This window comes from Falco biarmicus, chromosome 5, assembly GCF_023638135.1.
Source record: "Falco biarmicus isolate bFalBia1 chromosome 5, bFalBia1.pri, whole genome shotgun sequence".
Lineage (NCBI taxonomy): Eukaryota > Metazoa > Chordata > Aves > Falconiformes > Falconidae > Falco > Falco biarmicus.
In genome coordinates this window covers 62,893,315-62,914,448 of record NC_079292.1, presented here as the reverse complement: position 1 = coordinate 62,914,448, position 21,134 = coordinate 62,893,315, and the positions used below count along the sequence as shown (strand labels likewise).

General features: G+C 40.5%; 1 protein-coding gene across 1 annotated transcript in view; it reads left to right on the top strand.

The window, feature by feature from the left end:
• Positions 1 to 9,550: 9,550 nt before the first annotated feature.
• Positions 9,551 to 21,134, top strand: part of MYBPC1 (myosin binding protein C1) — a 93,699-nt gene continuing 82,115 nt past the window's right edge. The window contains exon 1 of the mRNA XM_056339878.1: positions 9,551 to 19,657. The gene's annotated coding sequence lies outside the window, so the exon portion shown is untranslated. The remainder of the gene's footprint in view (positions 19,658 to 21,134) is intronic.

Genomic DNA, 21,134 nt, shown 5'->3' with positions numbered 1-21,134 from the left:
CTAATTTCACTAAAGCTTTACTTCAGAGGTCTGGGGACATAAATACCTATGTTAAGGAAAGATTCCTCTTTTGGTATTAAGCAATTGTTGCAGTGTCATAACTGTGCCCATGAGCTCATGTCTATGGCATTTCTGTAAGGACTTGGGCTAACATGAGCTTGGCTTACTATACTGTTAGCATTCTGCCTAACAGCTTTCCCTCCATCCTTTTCCCTCCTCCCTGGTCATCTCCCATGCTTTGACCTTTTCCAGTCCCATATCCCCATCCCCCAACACTTCCTAAAGCTTTCTCCCTGCAGTCCTCCCAAAAGTGTCTGGTCTCCCTGTTTACCAGCCTTTGGTGGCATTGGTTCATGTGTGACATTGGATGGACCTAGACAAAGTTTTAGCATGCCTTTTACTCAGGACAATTCAGTGTTCAGTGTGCTAACAATGCTAACATATCAGCTTTTCGCTTTTCCAGTAACTCCACCACATATCTGTATGTAAGGTATACCTCATCTGTTTCCTCTTGCTAGACATGAATGTTTTATTGCTTTGTATAGAAATTTTTCAGCAATAAAAATAGAAACACTGATGTCAGTTCTTGATAAGTAACTCCTATCAAATCACATCCCACTGGTAATCTGGCATAGTGCTTTCTTACAAAAGTATTATGTGAATGGATGCCCAAAATAACAATTGGTGTTATTAGGAGTATCAAGGTCTCATCTGTAATAACAATAACTGCTGAAAATCATGCAGGAATAAAACAGATGATCATATTTATATAAGAAAAAACCTGTGAGTTTCTTTTTCATTTCCTTGTGTGACCGGACTTATTGAGATTATTCCAACCTCATCATTAAATGTCATAATTGATAACATAAAATTCTGAAAAACTAATCTTCATTAAGGTTTTCATGTCTTTTAGCCAGTTATAAAAATTATAGAAAACTCATTTCACAAATGCCGAGATAAAATAAAATTGCATTACTTTCTTTCATAGTTCCTCTGTAAGTTTTCCCTGGAACCATTACATCTGCCACTTCGAAGTCAGCATTTACCACTATGCTTCCAGATAATGTTAGCATGGAAGGTTCAGTTTACTTGTTAGAAAAAAATCTGGGAGTGTGAGAGCAATGAAGCAATGCAATACATCTCTAGAGAGGGTACATATTCTTCAGCCCTGGAGGTATTAGTGGAGGTTAGAAAAAAAACACATAAATAATACTGGGATAGGTGATTGCCTTAGCATAGGGGCTGCATGAAACAATCTTTTGAGATTTCTTCTAGGCCTATTTTCTTACAGTTCTGTGTTATATCATTTCCTATTGTAAATATTTTATAGGAGTAATAAGTAATAGTAAGTAATGATTGCAGGACAGGAGCTGTCAATAACCATTGAAACCTCTAGGTACAAGAGAAGTAGTGTCAAAACATATGAAAAGACTGAAGTAAATTACAAGTATAGCTGACTTAATTGAAATGAAATGAAATCCAGCCAAAGGAAGCTGAAATAAAATTCTGAGGAGACCATTAGAAACTAAGCAGTGGTTTTGTTCATGTCTAAACACCCATTGATATATACATACAACACATGTACATATAGATAAGGATCTTTATTTGGGCTGGACGTAAAGGCATAATTATATGAACATAGGTCCTGTGAGTCACCTTTGAGACTAACTTGACTGTCAGATCATAGGCTGGAGAAATGAATATTTGGGTGATGTTGGTTCTGTCCACAAAATATGTTAAGGCCCTGCTCTACTTCACTATGCAACACAAGTGAGAGAAGGCTCTGTTAAGTCTGGCAGGGCTCTAACTGCTTAGGCACAGTTAGGAATAAGCTGGGGATGAAGGCTCAGTCACTTGGGAAGGCACTGGTAGGCTGAAACTAAGAAAGCAACCTGATCCTACTTGATTTTGACAATTTAATTTCCTCCATTGGTCTCTGGAAGTGACAATGTGCTGAGAATGAAGGATTCTGCTGCTCATAAATTAAGTAAGCCTTGGTAGAGAGGGGAAATGCAACATACCTGTGTGGTTCACAACTCTTTCTTCATCAAATGCTTGCAAGATTTCCTAGAAGGGGGAAAAACCGCAGGGTTTTTGCCAGCTTACTATTGTTTTGGCTTCACTCCCAATTCTTGCAATAAAATCTTCGTTCAGTGTTCACCACAGCCTCTAGCCTCAACTGTCACTCTCAATTTTGATTAAGTTGCAAGTCCTGCTCTAAAACCGCTAAGCAAAGAAGGCAATTGTATGTTCACACCAGAGCAGAGCGCGCGAACTTTCCTTCACGTATCATTACATATGTTACAGCTGTGACAGCTACTCACACTGTGGGTCTGTGTTAAATATAAGACAGAGGGCACTATCCTGCAAACAGTTGCTCTAGTCAACATACTCATTCCCATGGAGAGTCATTAAAACCAATTTCGTGCAGGATTGTCCTCAAGGAAGTAAAACTGGCACTTGAAGTAACCCAAGTGGAAATGCTTCTCAGAGCTCAGAGCTTTCTGCAGCTCTGCACAGTGCTCACAGAAGTAACTGCATAAATCTTGTACTGCTTGCAGGGATTAAATTCTCTGTGCCAGACACAGCCAATTTTAGAACATTATGCTTTGATTTCGTATCTTTCTTTCTTTTTTTTTTTTTTTTAATCATAAAGGGCAAAGAAATTGATAGGCAGCAGTTAGGCATAGAACTATGCCCAATCAGGCAGTCTCTATGTATTAGATTTCTGTATACAAATTCATAAGCAATGATGACATTTCAAGGGGTTTTCTAGAATTTCCGTAACCTTTCTGTCTGGATCTGATGTGTATGCTAACAGAGACATGAGCACTATAACACCAGCCTGCCTGTTCTCCTGAAATTTTGCACATGGTCTCATCCATCCAGCCGTTAGAGGCATCCAGAAATCCTAGAGAAATAAATAAGGCTCTTAGAATCTCTCTGGGCAAAATTATTAAAGCCAATAGGTTGTGTCAGAGAAACCGTAGATCTATGAGAAGCTCAGTTGTTCAGGAAGTCTTATTGAAATGTATTGGATCTTTTTTATGCCTGTGCAATTACCTTGCGTCGCTCATAGGGAGAGAGAGAAGCAGAGCACAGTGGAGAGAACGGCAGCCTCCCGGTGGCCTGCTGTCCACACTGCTTTGTGTGAGGCATGAAACGGTACCACAGCAAATAGATAAAGCTTTGTCTGAAGAGAGTGGGGAGGGGAAAATCAGCCAGCCCATGGGTGAGCTATGGCGGCAGCTGAGGCCAGAACATTCCTTTTCAATTGAATTTTCCTGGCATGCAGCTTCTAATGTGTTCTCCCCTAGAACTGCAAGAAAAATCAAAGTGGTTTTAATATCTTCCAGCATGAAAAAAAGAGGAGGCATTACCATGCCATTCCATTGCTTTATTGGCTTACAGAAAGAAAGAAGAATTTCTTTTGATCCCACACAAGAAGAACCATGTCTGTTTCTCATTTTGAATTCAAAACCCATGCACAAGGAAAAGGAAACGAAACTTGCCATAGTTCTGTCCCAGCACATGTAAGGGCACACACATAATGCCTGATTTTACCAAGAAATGCTTTCCACAAAATTCCTGCTATACAGAGTGGAGTGGAGGGGAGGCTGTCTGTTTGCACGTAGTTTTCAGTCACCCCAGTAATTCCAGGTGTTTACTGCAATAAGAAGCTTGGTGTGAATACTGTACCCCATGAGTGTAATTAGTTAGTAAATGACATGCCAATTCCATCTCTTGAGACACGGAATATTGAGTTTCTCTTTCTTTGGAGTTCTTCTAAGTGTGCTCCTTCAGTATAGCTCATCTCAACAACCTGCAGTCAGCATCCCAAACAAAACAGTAAGCATGAAGGTGTGTGTTCATATGCAAAAGCATGAGTGAGACAGGGAAAACAGTGGAGTGAGAAGGGAAGTGAAAAAGAGAAAATGAGAGAGAAAGAGATAAAAGGAGAATGAGAGAGAAGTAGAGAGAGCGTGAAAGAGAGATCTAGCAAGGAAAGGGGGGGCGGGGAGAGAGAGAGATGTCAAGTGGGAGAATCTTCTCTCTTTTACTATGTGTATCCTGTGTTTATTTTCTGAATTATGTTGAGCAAAAAACCCATTTTGCCTTATTTTAAAGAAAGCACTTGGGTGAGAGGATACCCTTTAAAGAAGTACAAGGACTTTCTGTAAGGACACAGTATGCACGTAAAGTGCTTGCTTGTCACTTTATTGAATTCTTATCCAGGCATTATTTAAACTGTTTCCATGTGGCACAGGTCTTTTTTATAAAAACCCACCCACTCAGATACCATATTAAAAAAAGCTATCAGATTTCTTTGGCATTGTCTGATTCACAAATCCCTCTTGGCTTTAAGCCAATAGGTTTGTCCGCTCTATCCATCTAAAAATAGATGCTCTCAGGTTTTGCTAATATTTTACCTGGAACAGAAATCAGGCTGCTAGAGCTAGAGTTACCCAGTTCTCTCTCTAGTCTTTTTAAGGACTGCAACATTTCTGTTCTTATATTTTGCCTCTTTTCCAGCTTTGGACATTTACAGAAACTTAGGCATTCTTCTGAGCATGTGTAGATGTGTCAGGGTTGCTAGAATAACTGCTTTAATAAGAGCTTTGGCTTATTATTTTCATTATTGTAGTCTAGTAAGAATTAAGAGTTGATTCTTGTTGCTGTTACTCTCTTGCATCACTGCTGTGCTGTATTCCTCTACAGATCAGCAAAAAAGTTTTTCCTATTTCCCATCTCTTGTGTACTGTAACAGTTTGCATCTTTTTTCTCACTTTCTCTTTTTTTCATGTAACTGGACTACATTTTTACTTTCAGGCTCAGCTCTGAGGAACAGGTGGTGGATAAGCTGGGTTAGGACAGGAGTGAGCTGGTGGCCTGAGCTGGAGGCAAACCTCTGAGCAGGAGGATCCTTCTTGCGTCATCCTTGCTTCCAGGAATTACGGAGAAGAGGGGAGTAATTTGTTACTAATCTTCTTTCTCACGCTAGCTTAGCCACTCTGCATGGCAGACAGTGGCGAGGGGACAGAGCCAATCATTGCCTGCTTCTCGCTCACCAGCTCCAAGCTAGCCCAGTTGAAGTCTGCTATCTGAATCCATGGACCCAACTGCCCCTGATGTGTGGGAAAGGTTTCTCATTTCTCTGTGCAGATACTTAATCTGAATTAGACAGTAAAACAAGGGTCTAGTTTAGATAAATGCCAAAGCTGCAGTGATTATTAAAATCTTGTCAGAGCCTCTCAGCTGGAGTTACCATGAAACCTCTCATGAAATAGTCTTTCTTGTGGTTTTGGCATGGTATGTGCTTACGAGCTCCTGGCAGGGAGGATAGAAACAGCTACCCTTCCTCCAGAGCTCTGGCCATAGCCAACAGTGGGGAATACAGGGATAAATAAAAATTAAAAATACCTTTAAAACAGAATGCATGAAAGCCAAGGTGTGTTGCAAAAATTTAAACCCATTCCTATTTTATCTGACTTCAGATAGACCCCCTCTGGTTTCTTCACTTCCAAGAGCACAGTGGCTACTATGCAAAGTAGCCCTTGCCCATGGCTGCCCAGACAGCAGGTGTCTCCTGTCTTGCAGTCCCAAGGACAGTACGAAAACTTCCATCCTGCCATCACCTTGACATCATCAGGAAGGGCAACTGCTTGTTTTCTTTGTGATGGATTACTCTGAAACAACATAGATGTCAACCGTCTGCCTGCACATATTACACTGGGAGAAAACAGCATTGCTCTGAACCTCTAACTTAGATTGTGGGCAAACTGAAACGCTTGCAACTTTAAAACATTAAACAGAAGTAGAACATTGCAGCCCAACTAATAGTTTAAATCAAACTTGCTTCTTTTTTCTTGTGCCACCTCTCTTTTCACACTGCTAGGACAATTTTCCATACATTCTTACTTCTTGGTCCCAGCCACTTTCACCTCACTTGTGCTGGTCCTGGCCATCAATATAAAGCTGTAGTCTTTTGCTTCAGACCTCTGTTTAGTGATAAAATAATCCTAAACAAGAAATACTAATGTTTTTACTTCCCTCACTACAATGGGTATCTTGACACCCTGTTTGATTTTGAGGACAATGGTTTACAAAAAAAAGTGAGAGTCAGTCTCTGTGTTATCTTCAAACATCAGAAAGGGCTTGGCTTGAATGATGGGATTCTCCTTGGCAGGAAAATGTAAAAAATCACCAAAACTAAAAAAGAAATCATTGCACACTCCAGCAAAGACGTTATATTGCTGTAATGCTTTTGACAATGTAAAAGATTACTTCTTTTTACAGGAAGATGTGTTTGATCCAGCACCGTTATCTTAGTTTGAAATGACATAAATAATAGCATGTGATAAATCCAGTTAATTTAAAAGAGTGCACTTAGGAAAATTCAAGTTTTAAAAGTTGTCTCTTAAAGTAGGCATAATCTGTCTTCTAGCTTTAGCAGTACACCTATCCTTTTTATTTCAGTTCCTGGCTGGGGCGGTGGAAATAGATTCATGACTGTTCTCAGGACAGTTCAGAAACAGTAGATTAGAGTTGGACAACCAGATAATCAGAGATTAAGTCTGCCCTGTCATGGCTGCAGTTTTAAGAAGACTATTTCAAGGACTGATTGTAGTGCAGTCACAGTATCATGGAGCTCTGCACAGCCTGCAAAGCCCCTTCAAATATCTATCAAAGCTTTTGCATGGGTTTTGCGGCCTGTGCTGTATTCCTGGCTTCCACAAGTAAATCTGCTACCAATACTCAGTTTTAATACTGGGTAGGTGTCCTTTAAATGGGTAGGTTTGCATGGCAGGACCTACATTGCACTCATCACTGTAGTGCAAATTCTTGTATTAAAAGTAGTGGACCTATTCTGGCAAGCCAAGTTACTCACGTGCTTATACATGCACTAGGTGCTGATATTATGCATGGGGCTTTTTTTAATAAATGGAGGGAGTCAGCACTTGCAGTGCAGTTTGCATGGACATACCTGTAAATTAGATGCGTATGAAAAAATGTACTCACCATGCATAAAACAAAGATATTAAGGCTTCCAGGAATTATGCAGAAGTTTAGAAGAGTTGCCTATTACTGTCTTCTTAAGAAGAAATGATAAATAAAAGGGGAAAATGCTACACTCATGCAACGCTCCCATTGCACAGTAAAAATAAATTCAAGTAATAGCAAAAGATGAAATTGAAAGATGTCTGCATTACACTACACATTATATTATGCTTTACTATATTTTGCAGTTCTACTATTATATTTTCTGTCTTAGTTTTTCTCTTCACCCTGCAACAGTTTGTTTTGCAGTTGCTGACTACTATGCAATTGTTCAGTCCAGCAAATCTGGGAAATTGTGGCTGTAATACACTGCAAGAGACTTCATTTTTGGTACTTTTCTCATGATAGCGTGGATGCTGCACTTACCAGAATAATTTAGTAGGTATAGTTTTATCATATTGCTTCAAAGTAACTGCAAACCTCTGACAGCTGCAGCTGTTTTCAGACCCTGTAATGAAATGGAAGATGAGTCAGACTGACACTGTGCCAAGGGATACTGCCAGTGCAATACAACCTCCGTGATACCTCCAGCGAGGAAAGCAATGTCAGTGAAGAGGAGGTGTCTAGAAAGGTTGAGCCAAAATATGCCTCAGTGACAGATCTCAAGAAAGGAGCTACATCCCCTAGAAGGGAAGTTAATAGATTTAAACCTGTTCATCTGGGCTTGACACTGCCAGCTTCATCAGTTGAATGGGCAGATCATGTCTGCTACAGTGCTCACTGGAGAATGTACTTGAAGATATGTACGTCTGCTGGTAGCAGGATCACGGGTTTGAAGGGCCCCACCGACTCAAAGATGTGTCTTCCGGTGCCTTCTTCCAGAAGTTTCACTGCATATAATGTAAAAGCGAAATGTGGGTAGACTGGGAAAATGAAACAAATGAACAGCATGCAAGAGGTGGGCTGCACATACAAGGCAGCAGCTTCCAAGAGGGAGGGTTTTTGTTTTAATGAAAAAGAGGAGGGAAAGTGTAAAAAGTGACCTGTGATAGATTCCATCAATAACAGCACAGCATACAGGGAATTAAACCCAGGAAAATCTAAAGCCACAACCCTACGATCTTTGCTGTATAGAAAATCTTAGAAAACTACGAGGTTTTGGAAAATTATTGCTCATTTCTTAATATTATAAGCTTTTATCAAATGGCACGTGCAACCTGCTAAGAAACTCAAAAAATGTAATCCAAGATATATATGTAGCTATCCAAAGAGCTTCCCAGATAGGGATTCCTATAGATTAAGTCAATATTAAGGAGGAGACAGAGCACATTTTTATCTCCCAATCACCTCCAGCAAGCACACTTTGCTTTTTGATATGCTCTCACTTGCTGAGTAAGCAAAATAGCACTTGGTGTGAGCTTGCTAGCTCCTGGTAGCACCATTTACTAAATAACAACAATATTAAGGGCTGCTATTATTTACAGTGGACCTTTCCTCAGTAAGCTAGTCAGCTTTTCCATGCAAAATGTTACTGGCAGGAAGGATAATTTAGTCTAGGACAGGGTTAGAAACCAGCTTTATAAGAACACAAGAGCCCTGTATCCTGTCAGAGGCCATTTTGTCTGCAGTGTTTTCTAGGATGAGATCCTACAGATAGAGGGTTAAAATCTTCAGTCAATATCTGTCTAACTGTGGGCAGCTGGATATTCCTTTACATCTGGAAACATGACAGCTGAAATATCCTTGTTTTTTTAGCTTGTATAACTGTGGATGAAACTACACAGACTTCTGAGAAATGGGCAGCTTCAGGGTCAGGTGAATTTGTTCTGACAAAACCTTTTATTTCTGTGCAAGAATCAAGAGCTGGCCACCCTTGCCCTTCTCTCTGCAGGTGCTAGGAAATGACAGCCTTACTTGGAGGGTAGCAGAGTTTCTTCAAGGAATGATGGATTTTTGCATTTTCCTTCCATTCCCAGAGGCCTCTTCCTAAATTCCCACCAGGATCTGCGTTGAGGAACACTGCTCGGTTTAGTGGGTCAGTACTTGGGGAGAAGCACACCTCTGCAAATCTGTTTGTTCATACACCAAAACTGTATGAATGAGTATGGCTAATCTAGCATGTTTGTTGGCAGCATTGTGGTTTACACCAGAGGTATTTCAGTTATTCATACCATCTCCAGATTAAATATCCTTTGGGGCTTTAACCTTACTTTGTAACCCCAAAGACGCTGAATTATCAATAAAATCACTCCACTCTTTGGTACTTTACATGTCTCTGAATCTTCTCACTGCTTTCTCCTTCCTCATGATGCCAAATTACATTTTGTGTTCTTGCTCTCCTAAACCCTGAAGGTGCTGTAATCCAGCCTGAACTTTCTTTGCTTGCATCACTTTCATCCTACTTATCACAACATCTAAACATTTTCTTTCATAAACCCCTCTTTTTCTGAGGCCTCTTGTAGAAACAGAATTACCTTTTAGTTCTAGTTTAGAAATCTGTCATCTTGTTTAAAATCTTCCTTAAATTCTCATTGTTCTGAAAACACTAACTCCCACCACATTAAGACTATGTGTGTGTCAGTAGTCTTTCTTACAGACATCTGACTGTCAGGCCAAAGACTGTCTTATCCTGAGATTTATAAAACGCCCAGTCAGGACAAAAGCTGACCTGTGTGGTGTGCCACAGACATGTGCAGCAAAAGGAAAAAGATCCTGTCTAATCCATTGTATAACTTGCTCAGCTCCTGAGGATGCCATGTCTACGCCAGTTGGTGGGCTTAGCAGCTTTAAGTGACCAGGAAGCCAGAGGTGAACTTCTCCCAGTAAAATGATTTTCATTATCACCAGCAAAGGGAAAATAGAGCTGTTCACCTATTTTCCTCATTTCTTTATGTATGAATGCTACAGCAGAGACTAGCTTGTTCAGAATGACAGTGGTAGAGAATGAGATTAGAGATTCTGGTCTGCATATTCATTGTTAGGTAATGTAAACTCCATTGGTGTACCTGCTCATTTTTAGTAAAATAAAACTAGTATTTTAAAAACTAGGAACCTGAAGTTGGTTCTTAAGTGGATATTCAGATTACTGTGGCTAACTTTGGCAGTGCCACATAGACTGCATCTCCCTGTGGCAACTTAAGGCTCCTGAAAATTTGGTTTGGTAGCCACCTTTAAATTCTGTACTTTTATATATATATTTTTGAAACCAAGCACAAGCATATTCAGGAAATTATGTGACATTCAGTAATGTGACATTTATCCCTATTCATAACGTTTAATGCCAAGGAAAAATGATAGTGTTACACACAACCTACTGGCTGATCCTTTTGACATTGCAGAAATCTGATAGTTTGGTTTTTCCCCTCTATTTTTATAGTTCTCTGCAGCTTGATCCTTGGCAAAAGCACATGACAGACAATAATTGCAGAACACTAACAAAAGAAACAAGACAGGGTGAAAGATTTGAGACAGGAGATAGGAGTTAGCAGGAATATGAAGGAAAGACTTAATAGTCTCTCCTGGAATACACTGCAAGTTGCTGGACACGTTAGCCAGGTGGCTGCTGGTGAAACTAGCAGGACGGTTTAAGAAGAGGCCGTTTTCAGGTAGTCCTAAATACCAGAGTGTGTGAGAATATGCAACAGAACCTGGGAGTGTTCCTGGTGCATGTCAGCGTTCAGTTAGCATCGCTAGCTGAGACCAGTGTGGAAGCTATCCATAACTGCCAAAGGAGGGTGAGAAGAAACTAGTTGAGATTATATACCTGCTTAAACTGCTAACTTGTCCCTGAAAGAAGGCAGTAGTAGAGGGAATGCTGAGTACGGTTCAGCTGACTTGGTCAAAATGCCAGTAGGAATGATTCACTGTGTGACTCACAAGGAAGAAGAGTTGCTGCTAGCCTGGGACCGTGGCTGGTTTCTGCTGAGCAGTGCAAGGCATGGACTGCCACTGCTTGCCTGAGAAGTTCATACAAAAAAGCATTTTCAACCATATGAATTATCATTTTACTTCAGATATATTTCAAGCCACAGAACTTTTTTCTAAATTTAGCACCTGAAAGAAAAAGTTTTTCGTACTTGTTTAGGTGCCAGTAGATGGCACACAGTCTTCCTGCTTATGCAGTTAATATGCAGTAAAAAAGTCCTGCGGAAGCAATCCCACAGGAGTTATTGAACTGTTAATAAGAAAGCAGTGACGGCATAGTGCACAAATGCTGTTCAGCCCTGTTTGGGCTTCTCATGTGTTTGTATTGTTATGGTTCCAGACTGCTAATACCCTAAGCCTCAGGCTCTAACTTGAGCAGGAAAGGTTTATTTTTGGAAGAAGAATTTTTCCCATAGACAAGTGCCTGCAATACCAACTTTTTTTTTTTTTTTTTTAATGAACCGTACAGTAAAACTTACACTAAAGTGAAAAGATTTGGCTCAAAACAGCATTGTACTACTGAGAAAGGAATAGTCAGAACCCAGACTAATGTCTGTACATTGAGATGCACTGCACCGCCAACAGCATGTCTAGGAGGTGGCAGTGGAGAAGAGATGGAGCTGGGTGGCTTGTGCATGGACAGACAAAACGGTCTGGCTAACATGCAGTTCTGTGGGTGCACAGCCACTGTAAGGCTGAAAAGCCAAACTGGGCTGATCTGCTGTGTGGCCACTCAGGAAGAGGCTGCACAAGCCATGAGGCTTGGTACAATTGAGGCAGCTGCTGGGAGGAGCATGTGGAAGAGGAGGGTAGCACATTGGAGGGCTGACTTTTGGGCATCCAATGTATTGTTGTAGTTATGAGACTGAAAATGTCTCATAATCATTAATCTCTGTGAAAGATGTATCGAGTAATGCTCTCTGGAAATCTACACTGGAGCACTGACATGTGGGCTGGTTGTTGTAAAAACCATCATTGAAATCCAAGATATGAGACACCCTATCCTAAAATTCACTTCTGCATTGCCCTCTAAACCCCATTGCACAAGGGCTTAGTTCAGCTTCCTGAACATATTTGCCTAGTGCTGTTAGAGGTGCCTGCAGTTACTTAGTCATATGGAAGAGGTGGATTTGACACCAGACTTACTGATGACCCACATGCTCTGCCGGGGCAAAGGGAGGCCATGATGATACCAGAGGGCACTCTCAGATAACTGTGTGTGATCACGTTTAAGTAACTGAACTGAGCCCGATGACTACATCTGCACTGACTGCACGACTGGGAAAGATGAATTTAGATGCAGAAGCTGGCACTGCCCTCACTAAAACTTAAGCACAAGGGATCTCACCCCAAAAAAGTCAAATCAAGTGTCTGATCCGAACTTCATATGTGCAGTCCAGGGAAAAAATGAGATATATCCCATTGTGATTTCTCTTCCAGGGTTCAGAGTTCCAGAAAGCAGCATATACCTTAGATCAGGAGCCAAGGACAAACCCTGAGAGTTATATCTGTGGGTCATGTTCTTTGACTTCAATACCTCATGTGGATCTTCAAGTCCCATGACTTGTCTCTGTTTATTCCTTTACATATAAAATATTCTTTCTAGCCTACTTTCATCAGGCTGTTTTTTAAGTTTAATTAATGCAGCAAGTCCATTATGCATATACAGTAATATTATTAATATTTATTGAATATTAATAATATTAATTATTAATAACACAATGCAATAAGTTAACTGATTCTAACAGTCTTTTTGTCTTTTTTAGTGTTTAATCTTACCACTTCATGTGACTTTTTGAGTTACAGGCTATCATTAAAATTCACGCTGGATGTTGTCCAAAAACTTCAAGTAAGAATGTTCTACATACAGGGTTTTCCCCAAGAAAGTCTCATCACTCATTTAAAAGACATCACTGATTTCCAGCCCAGTGCTGACTCAGTGTGAGTAGAGATTACAAAGACTGGTAGAAACTGGCACTGTATTTCTGTTAAAGCCAGTATATGTTCATAAGTGAAGGTAGGGTGGTGCCACCACATTCCTGTCATTCAGTCACATTAAGTATGTTACATAAAAGATGACATTTCTTAGCACAGAAAGGGAGTGTGCTGTTCCTTTCATTACATAATGTACATAGGAAGAAGGTAAATCTTCAGCATCCGTTGAGTTCAGGGGGAACCACAAAGCTATGAGGACTGGTCAGGCTCCTAGAGCAAATGACAAAAACTGAACAACCCTTGTTTCTTAGTGAGAAGGTGAAGGCCTCCATTGAAGTGGAGATTCAGGGCTTGTTATTACAGGTTTGCTTTGTGCTCCCAGTGGATGGTGCTGCCTTTGCAGTTATGTCCCCTGCAGCCCATATTCATTCTACTCAATGGATCAGTGGGACCTCTCAGTTGGTCATGGAAGGTTGAAAGGAATTTGATTTTTTTTCACCCAACACAAAGGAAAAAAGGAAAAAAAGGATAAATTAAAGAAAAATCTATCTCCACGCAACAGACATTTTTGGAATTAAGAGATCAATATGCAGTACTTCACACGTATCTCAGTTATCTTCCAGAATAGGAAACGGATGTTTATAAACTGTGGACCTTGGACAGAACGAGGGTATAATTTCCCATTAAACCTAACACTATGTGTGTGTAGGTTGCAGCTAAGAGGGACAGTCCCACCCCTGCCAGTGGCTGTGTGCTCCCTTTGCCTCCTATCTAGTGATCACAGGGCTGCTAGAGAATATTGCTTCAGCTAAGCCAGCAGAAATGAAGTACCTGCTGCTCCAAATGAGTAGGATTCCCTCAGACCAGTAAGCTGAACTGACTCATCCTGCATAGTCACTAGGTCCAGCACAAGAAGGAAGGGAACAAGATGTTCTGGCTGAGAGAGAAGGAAGAGGGAAAGGAGGGGAGAATGGGCCTATCCTGACAGCAGCAGTCTGCGGTGGCACTGGTTATGTGTATCAGGAAACTATACCATTAATATGTCAAATGAATTAGCCGGGTGTACGATACTGTTATAATTATACTGCAGTTATGCTAAGAATATGTGGTTTAATAGACAAAAGATAATAGCAGCCCTAGAACCTGATACCTTTTATTCCATCTTTTCATATGCAGCAGTATTTTTTAGGCATTGTAAATAGTCATAACATTTTATAATAGCAACTGAGATTAAGGTTCCACTGTGAAAACAGGTATTAATGCACACTCTGTAGGCTCTCTAAGGAAACAAAGAAGGTGTAATAAAAGCTGTAGGGTAAAAAAACAGGTTATCTTCCTCACTTTACAAAGCAAGAACTCAGGCATGCCCCAGTTAAGGAAGCTGCTTATGATGAAGTATATGAACTCCTTTGGACATCTGGAAATTGAATGTATTTCTGTTAAATACCTTCACAGAGTGATCATTATATAGTGAGGGCGAGCTTAAGTGGTGGCAATCTGAATGGGAACAGGCACTTTGGCAACATTTCCAAACTATCAGATAAAGTGATTTTTTAAGTTTTATTTTCAGCCCCTTCAAGGCTGGGAATTGGATGCTTTTCTTTGAGTGTTAATAAATTATGACACTTGGATTTACATCATTAGTTCTGAACCACTGAAATATTTATCTACCTCTGTGAAGTATTAAAAATTTTAAGACTTCAGTATTTAAAATTCTAAAGGAGGCCAAATGGAGTTTTTTTAGTATAAATCTATTTCTAAAACTTTCAGTTGGAGGCTTGTGACAATTTTAACACAGCAAACTGGTATTGTTTAAGCACTAACTACAAAGTCTGCCTCTGTCATTGCAATTCTAAAATTGTCTCAGAAAAGTTAATCAAGGTTAACTTGGAATCACTTTTGCTAGCATTTCCCATAATACGGGTTGTACATCTTTGGGTATAAGACATGCCTTCAGAATTTTGACACCGGAACATGTAATTGTATCCAGTAGAGAAGTGGACTAGGAAAAATTAATTCAGAAGAATTTGTGCTAGGATAGTTATGAATTTCAGGAATTTCCGGGGCTAAATTTCTACAGGCGTGTTTTTGAAATTCTGCAGACTTCTAATAAGACAGGCCTAATGCACTGAACATCTTTTTAAATTAATCCACCAAGTTCAATGGTGAAACGCTATAATCACGTCAGAAAACACCAAAAAATGCAATTCTGAGAGAGAAGTCGAAATCAGAATCTTAGGTTTATAATGATGAACAGGTGTTTTCCTCATGCCAGGTCTCATGGGCCAACGCTGGAGACACCATACCAGTGTGATGCACCATAATCTGCTGAGGCAAATCATGTGCTCTTTGTAAGCTGCTGCAGAAAATTTCACATGTTTAACAAACAGATCAAATCAGGACTCATAAAACTCCGGTTTGATATACTGCATCAGGCATTCATCGTTAGACAGATTTCGTGATGGTGGAGCATGTAAACCCCAGCATGGGTCTTGCTTACCCAGGCATAGTTGAGATGAGGAGCTGCTCACAATTTCACCTGTGGAGGTAAGAACAAAAACCTGGGCTGCAGGGTCTCCCTCCTCTCCTGACTGTGGAGTCCTCTTTCAGGTTTTCTCTTAAACAATCACTGTGAAATAAGCTCTGGCTCTCTTGAAGTCAGTGGCAAAATTCTCATCACTTTTCCTTTCTTGACAGCCCTCATCCCAATTTTTTCTGACTGATCCAGCCAAGCAGTCGACAGAAAGAAGCTGCTCTCCTCCCTCCTCCTGCCATTTTTCCTGCTGCCCTGACCTAGGGGACTAGCTCTTGACTTTGGTGCCGAGTGCCTCAGTGCACTGGAATTTACTGTCAGAAAGGAAACACTCCAACTGCTACAGGACACCATGGGCATGTGTTGCTTACACAGTAATGTCACCCTTTGGGTCATTGTAAGGCAGAAGGTAAAGCTGACAAGTGGTGTTTATCTGTCAACGACATCTTGTACATGCCTTGAAGTGTCTCCAAGCCGACTGCCTTGGAAAAAAAATGCAATCTAGGCTTTAAAGTTTAATCTTCCTTCGTCTTGCTACATAGAGTAAGACCCCATTTGTGGATGCTACATCTATACAGAAAGTATTTCTCATCAGTTGTCAGCCAAGGTCACGTCTCATTTACATGGCAGAAAAGTAGAGTGCATGACAGAGTAAGAAGGTCTTTCTTCCTGGCAGGTCCACAGTGCAAGGCTGTGATTAAACTGAGCTGCCCAGGTAAATCCAGGTGTCTTTCATCAACACCAATAAATTCAGCAAAGTTGTCAGACAAAGAGGACCGCCTTCACAAATTAGATGGGGACTTAAAAAGTAATAGATGTCCTGAGATTGAGCATTCTTCCATGCTGAGGTACTTGCCTATCTTGCAAAAGCAGAAGTTGTGCATTTTTCAGTTGTACATTTTTAGTCTCCCACTTGCCAGCGTGTTCTGTTATTCTTATTCATAGAAAAGAAAAAATGCTCTGCAGACTATCAGTGATATCAAAAGAAGTAAATTCACCAACATCTATAATGTCCTATTTTAAATAGAATATGTGGCAAAGGCAGAATGAGCACCAAATGAAGTCACTATGATGCCATTCTGCTGCAGACATGGAGAACAGGATTTCCAGGCCTTGTGCCTGGTGGTAGGGGACTTGAATGGGGTTGGGCACTGCCAAACCTCATTCCAGTGTTCTCCTGGAGAAGTGGGCGTATGGGTTGCTCCTGACGGGAGGAAAGGCTCCATCTGCTTCTTATCCTTCATCCTTGGGCTCAGTAAATAACTATTTCCTAAAGTCTCCAAATCTCCAAATATTAAAACTGTTGGAAAATTATTTTCTGTTATGTAAGATTTCAAAACTTTGGATTCTTTATTAGTACAAAACCAGGATGCTGTTTATTTTTCAAAGAAAACACACAGACATGCCAGCATTTTGGGGGTTATTTCCAGATTTTGTTGTGTGTGGACTGGGAATCCTTTCCCATTCTGATCTAAACCGACTGTTTCTGTCCAGCATTCTTATTTCAATTGATCAGCTTTTCTCAATATTAACAAAACCTTTCAGTGGAAAAAATTTAAATAGAATCAGACTATCTCAAGTTGGAAGGGATCCATAAGCATCATCAAGTCCAACTCCCTGCTACTCACAGGACTGCCTAAAACTATTATGACTAAAACTGTCATTTGGTTAAAAAGTTTGATTAAAGATTTGTCTCTGAGGTCTTCTGGGAATGTCCTGATCCTTTGCCTTGGTGACAAGATGAAATTTTTTCTCTGGTAACAAACAGACAGTGACTTACTAGAATAGAGCCTGAAGTAAGTGAGGGAGTTCAGTCCTAGGAATAGCAGCAAATATGAAGTTATGGATGCAGATCTAGCAGCTGCAAGAGCAAATAAGGGTTTGGATGTTTGACCAAAGGAATTTATTAAAAACAGATGAGAGAGAATGATTTAATTATCTGACGCCTTGGTTAGCTGCTCTTTGGAAACTGCTCAAGGAGCTGAACAGAGTTAAAATAGGATACTCATGTTTTGGAAAGAGACTGCAGAAGATTAATTGGGGCAGGCATGGAAGGGAAAGGCTCAGAAAGCTTAGCATGTCTGGCCTCTGAGGTGGCTGAGAAGAGGGCTTACGGTGGTACACAAAAGCCACACTGCAATGAGGATAAATTTTGGTCAGAAGATGTTCCCTTTATGGAAGGGCAAAATGCAAGGTCACAAGCTAACTTACAGAAGGAGAATATCAAGCTGGGAGAAGAGATGTTTCCATCCAGAGACATGAGGCAGCCTGTGCAAACAGGGGTGATTTTAGCAATAGGATTAGTTAATGAAAGGATGGCTGGGGATGGCACAGCATCTAGTTGTACCTACTGAGGTACAGGAGGTGGGCTAGAAACAAGGCGGAGCTCAGCTCTTTCCATCTCGTGGTTTCTGTGAAGGGTCTGGCTCAGTCATTTGGCAAGTGGGCTGGTGGCTGAGTTGGAAGGTGGTTTGTGGCCTTTTCACTTGCTCGGGAGTTGTGTGTTCAGCAAAGAGGAGCTAAATGCTTCCTTTTCTGGCTCAGCTCCTTCACAAGATGAGTTGCAATCAAATCAGCTGATTACCATATGCAGGGAAGCAGAGCAGGACTGCAGGGAAAAAAATGCTTAAAAATCTGAACTTCACAGAATGAATAGATAAATGCATTTATTAACAAAGTTTACAGGTTGGGTGGATAGGTAATTGTAAGCATGTTTAGATATCTCTGTGATCCAAGAAGCATAAGCTTAGAATAGAAAAAAACAACAAAAACATCCCCCCCCCCCCCCCCCCCCCCCCGCAAAGTCAGACATTTCCTTCTTTTCAGTTTTTTCCTTCTTTTTTTTAATCAGTCTTAAAGCAGTTTGGACAATTGTTAGCCAAAATCAACACCTCTCTTGTATGCAGTGATAAAACAAGCTTGGTGATACCATGCACTCTGCGAACATCGAGAAGTATAAGAAGGCAAGCTCTGAATGACATCTATCCAATGGCACCAATGTACTAATAATTGTTACAGCATAAGCAAGATGGGGTCAACATGATGACAACATTTATGCAGGAAGAAAAATAAACTGAAATGACTAAGCTGTCTTAGATTGGAGTATAGAGTATCTGTACATGATTGAGTCATGGACTCAGTTGGGGATTAGACTGAAACAAATAAAACATGGCTTACTTTCTTGGGAAATAAACTGCTTTCTCTGTCACTGCTAGTGCTAAGGTACACTGAAATATCATGGTCTAAATCTACCCCAGTGGCATCTTCTGTAATACTATTAAAAAATACATTATAGGAAAGTTGCAACACTGGATTTTTTTATCAGATTAGAAGAGAACGTAACATGAAATGCAATTAATTATACAAGTATAATGTAAGGGTAGGAAAGAATGAAAGGATAAGAAAATTTCCAGATAGTTGCTGCTCCACAGTTTCAATTTATTTCATGCAGATAGAGAGCCTTTTGCTTGCACTCTCAGCTAGCTGGCCTTTAGAAAACAGAGACCTCAAGAAACACACATCTCTCCACACACCACAAAGCAATTATAGTATTTCATGATTTTTTTCTACCCATAACCCATCTTCCTCCCTTGTTGCCTAGCAGAGGTTATGAAGACAATTTAGTTTTTCTAGCTATGTCTATACCCATAAATAAAGCAGGGCTAGAGCACAAGTTCAGGTGCTGTTCCGTGATTATCCATGCTAGGGGATGGTTAGTGTGTTCTCTGGTAGCATTTTGGCTCCAGCCAGCTAGCATTCTCCCACCTATGCCTAAGCATAGCTCAGGCACATGCTAGCAACCATTCCCTGTGTACATTTTGGCTGCAGTCTCCTGCTTTTGGGGTAGAGAAGGAGTTTTGCTGTACAGATGAGAACCACACACTTTCACTTGGCCTCTGGGCCTGTGAGTGGTCTCAGTACTGATTTATTTAGTAGCATGAAAGTGCTCTATGAGTTAGATTATGTCTTCCTTAATATCCTTTTTCCTCCTCCTGTAAAGGAAGCTCTTTAAAGCTGCAAGGATAAGCACTGGTCTCCAATCCTTTCTCACTGTCAGATTGCAATAGAAGTCCTCTCTAACCCATCCAGTGCTAGACTGTGACCATATTTAATCCTGTTTGTATTAACAGGAATCTCCAGACACGTAGTTCTCGGCACCTCTTGGCACATGATGGGTAAAATGCAAAGACACCTGTCTTAGAAGGGGACACTAAGGAAACACCATGCTGGAATCAGCAGTTACTCTTCATCCTCCTCTTATTCCAGGTATCACAGTGCTCGGTTGCTGGATGCGAGTAGAACGAGGAACAAGAAAAAATTATCTCTGCAATGTCATTAGGTCTGTTCATGCACTGATTCCCTACTGCCACCACACTTGTATACACAGAGGAACAAAATCCCCAGTTACCTATTCAGGGTAGCACTCTGTTTACTTTCCAAGGACAGGAATTATTTCAGTGATATAAGGAGGTTTACCTAGTGATATGAAACAAAGGAGGAAAATATTTTTAATATTCCTTGTTTACATCCTTGCAGGCAGGGGTCTTGCCTTTCTCTGTATTTTACAGGAACATGAATGACTCAAATAATAAAATACTACAATGAGTAAAGCAGAAAAAGCCAGAGGACAGTCTGGTCTCTTTAAAAAAAAAGGAATGAAACACCCTTGCCATGTAAGATGGAAATAAAATGGCTAAATAGCCAGAAAAAAAACAGATTGTAGAAGAAACAATCATGCACTGGCCACAGGATAAACAATCGCATGACCACTGTTCCATTTCTAACCCCTATTTAAAGATATAAAATAAGTTTACTATAACATTTGGGTGTATTTAGACACTGAACAGTCTGTCTACTAGCCTGGTTCTTATTGATACGCGATAATGATATAAACATGTATTTTAATAACATGAAACCCTTGAGGACCACTTTATCTATTGCAGTAAACACTACAGTTTGGTCTCAAAATCCTAAAAGGGCATAAGAAAATAAATCCTAGCACCCCCGATTGACTTCACCTGCATTTTTATTGCCTACATATTCATAGTTTAAGTAGGAGTTAAGGAGGAGGGCAGCCCCATGGTTTAGTTTAGTGGCTCGGTGTGTGTGCTACAGATAGGATTTCCATTCCTTCTGTCTGGTTTCCTGGCTTGGCAAAAGCAAGGAGTGTTGCATCTCCTGGATGAGTGGAAAACACAGTATATCATCTCTCAGCAGTGACCTCTCCGGTTAATGAAGTAGCAGTGCCGAAAGGAACACTACCAAAAGCAAAAATTAGGATGGCTACAGGAAAAGGACCCAAGAAGGTGTAGCAAATGTAAGCAGAAGGAAGATACTTCGCTGCTCCAAGCAGGAACACAATAATCCTTTTTTCTTCATTCATATTGGAAAGTACTCCTCACTGCATCTTTGCATACTGCTTTCTCTTAAAGCAAAGAAATTAAGTTTCACTGCAAGCATACTGTCTATGCTTATTTGTCCCTTTTATGTTGTGGGAAAAGGTGTAAGTGTATATAGGTAGTTCCTATAAGTTCTGCAGGCAGGAAGGGGTTCTTTAATAGCGTGGCAGTCACTTTTCAGCCTCTATCTGTGTGTGTATATGTGCCTGCACGTTACAGAGAGAGAGGCAGAGAGCAAGCAGTGCAGCTGAATTTAGAAAGTTATAGATGTTCTCATCAGCCCCATGCAATGCAGCAGAGATTCCTTCCAAAAGCCAAGGGAGCAGAGGCTGCAGACAACAGAT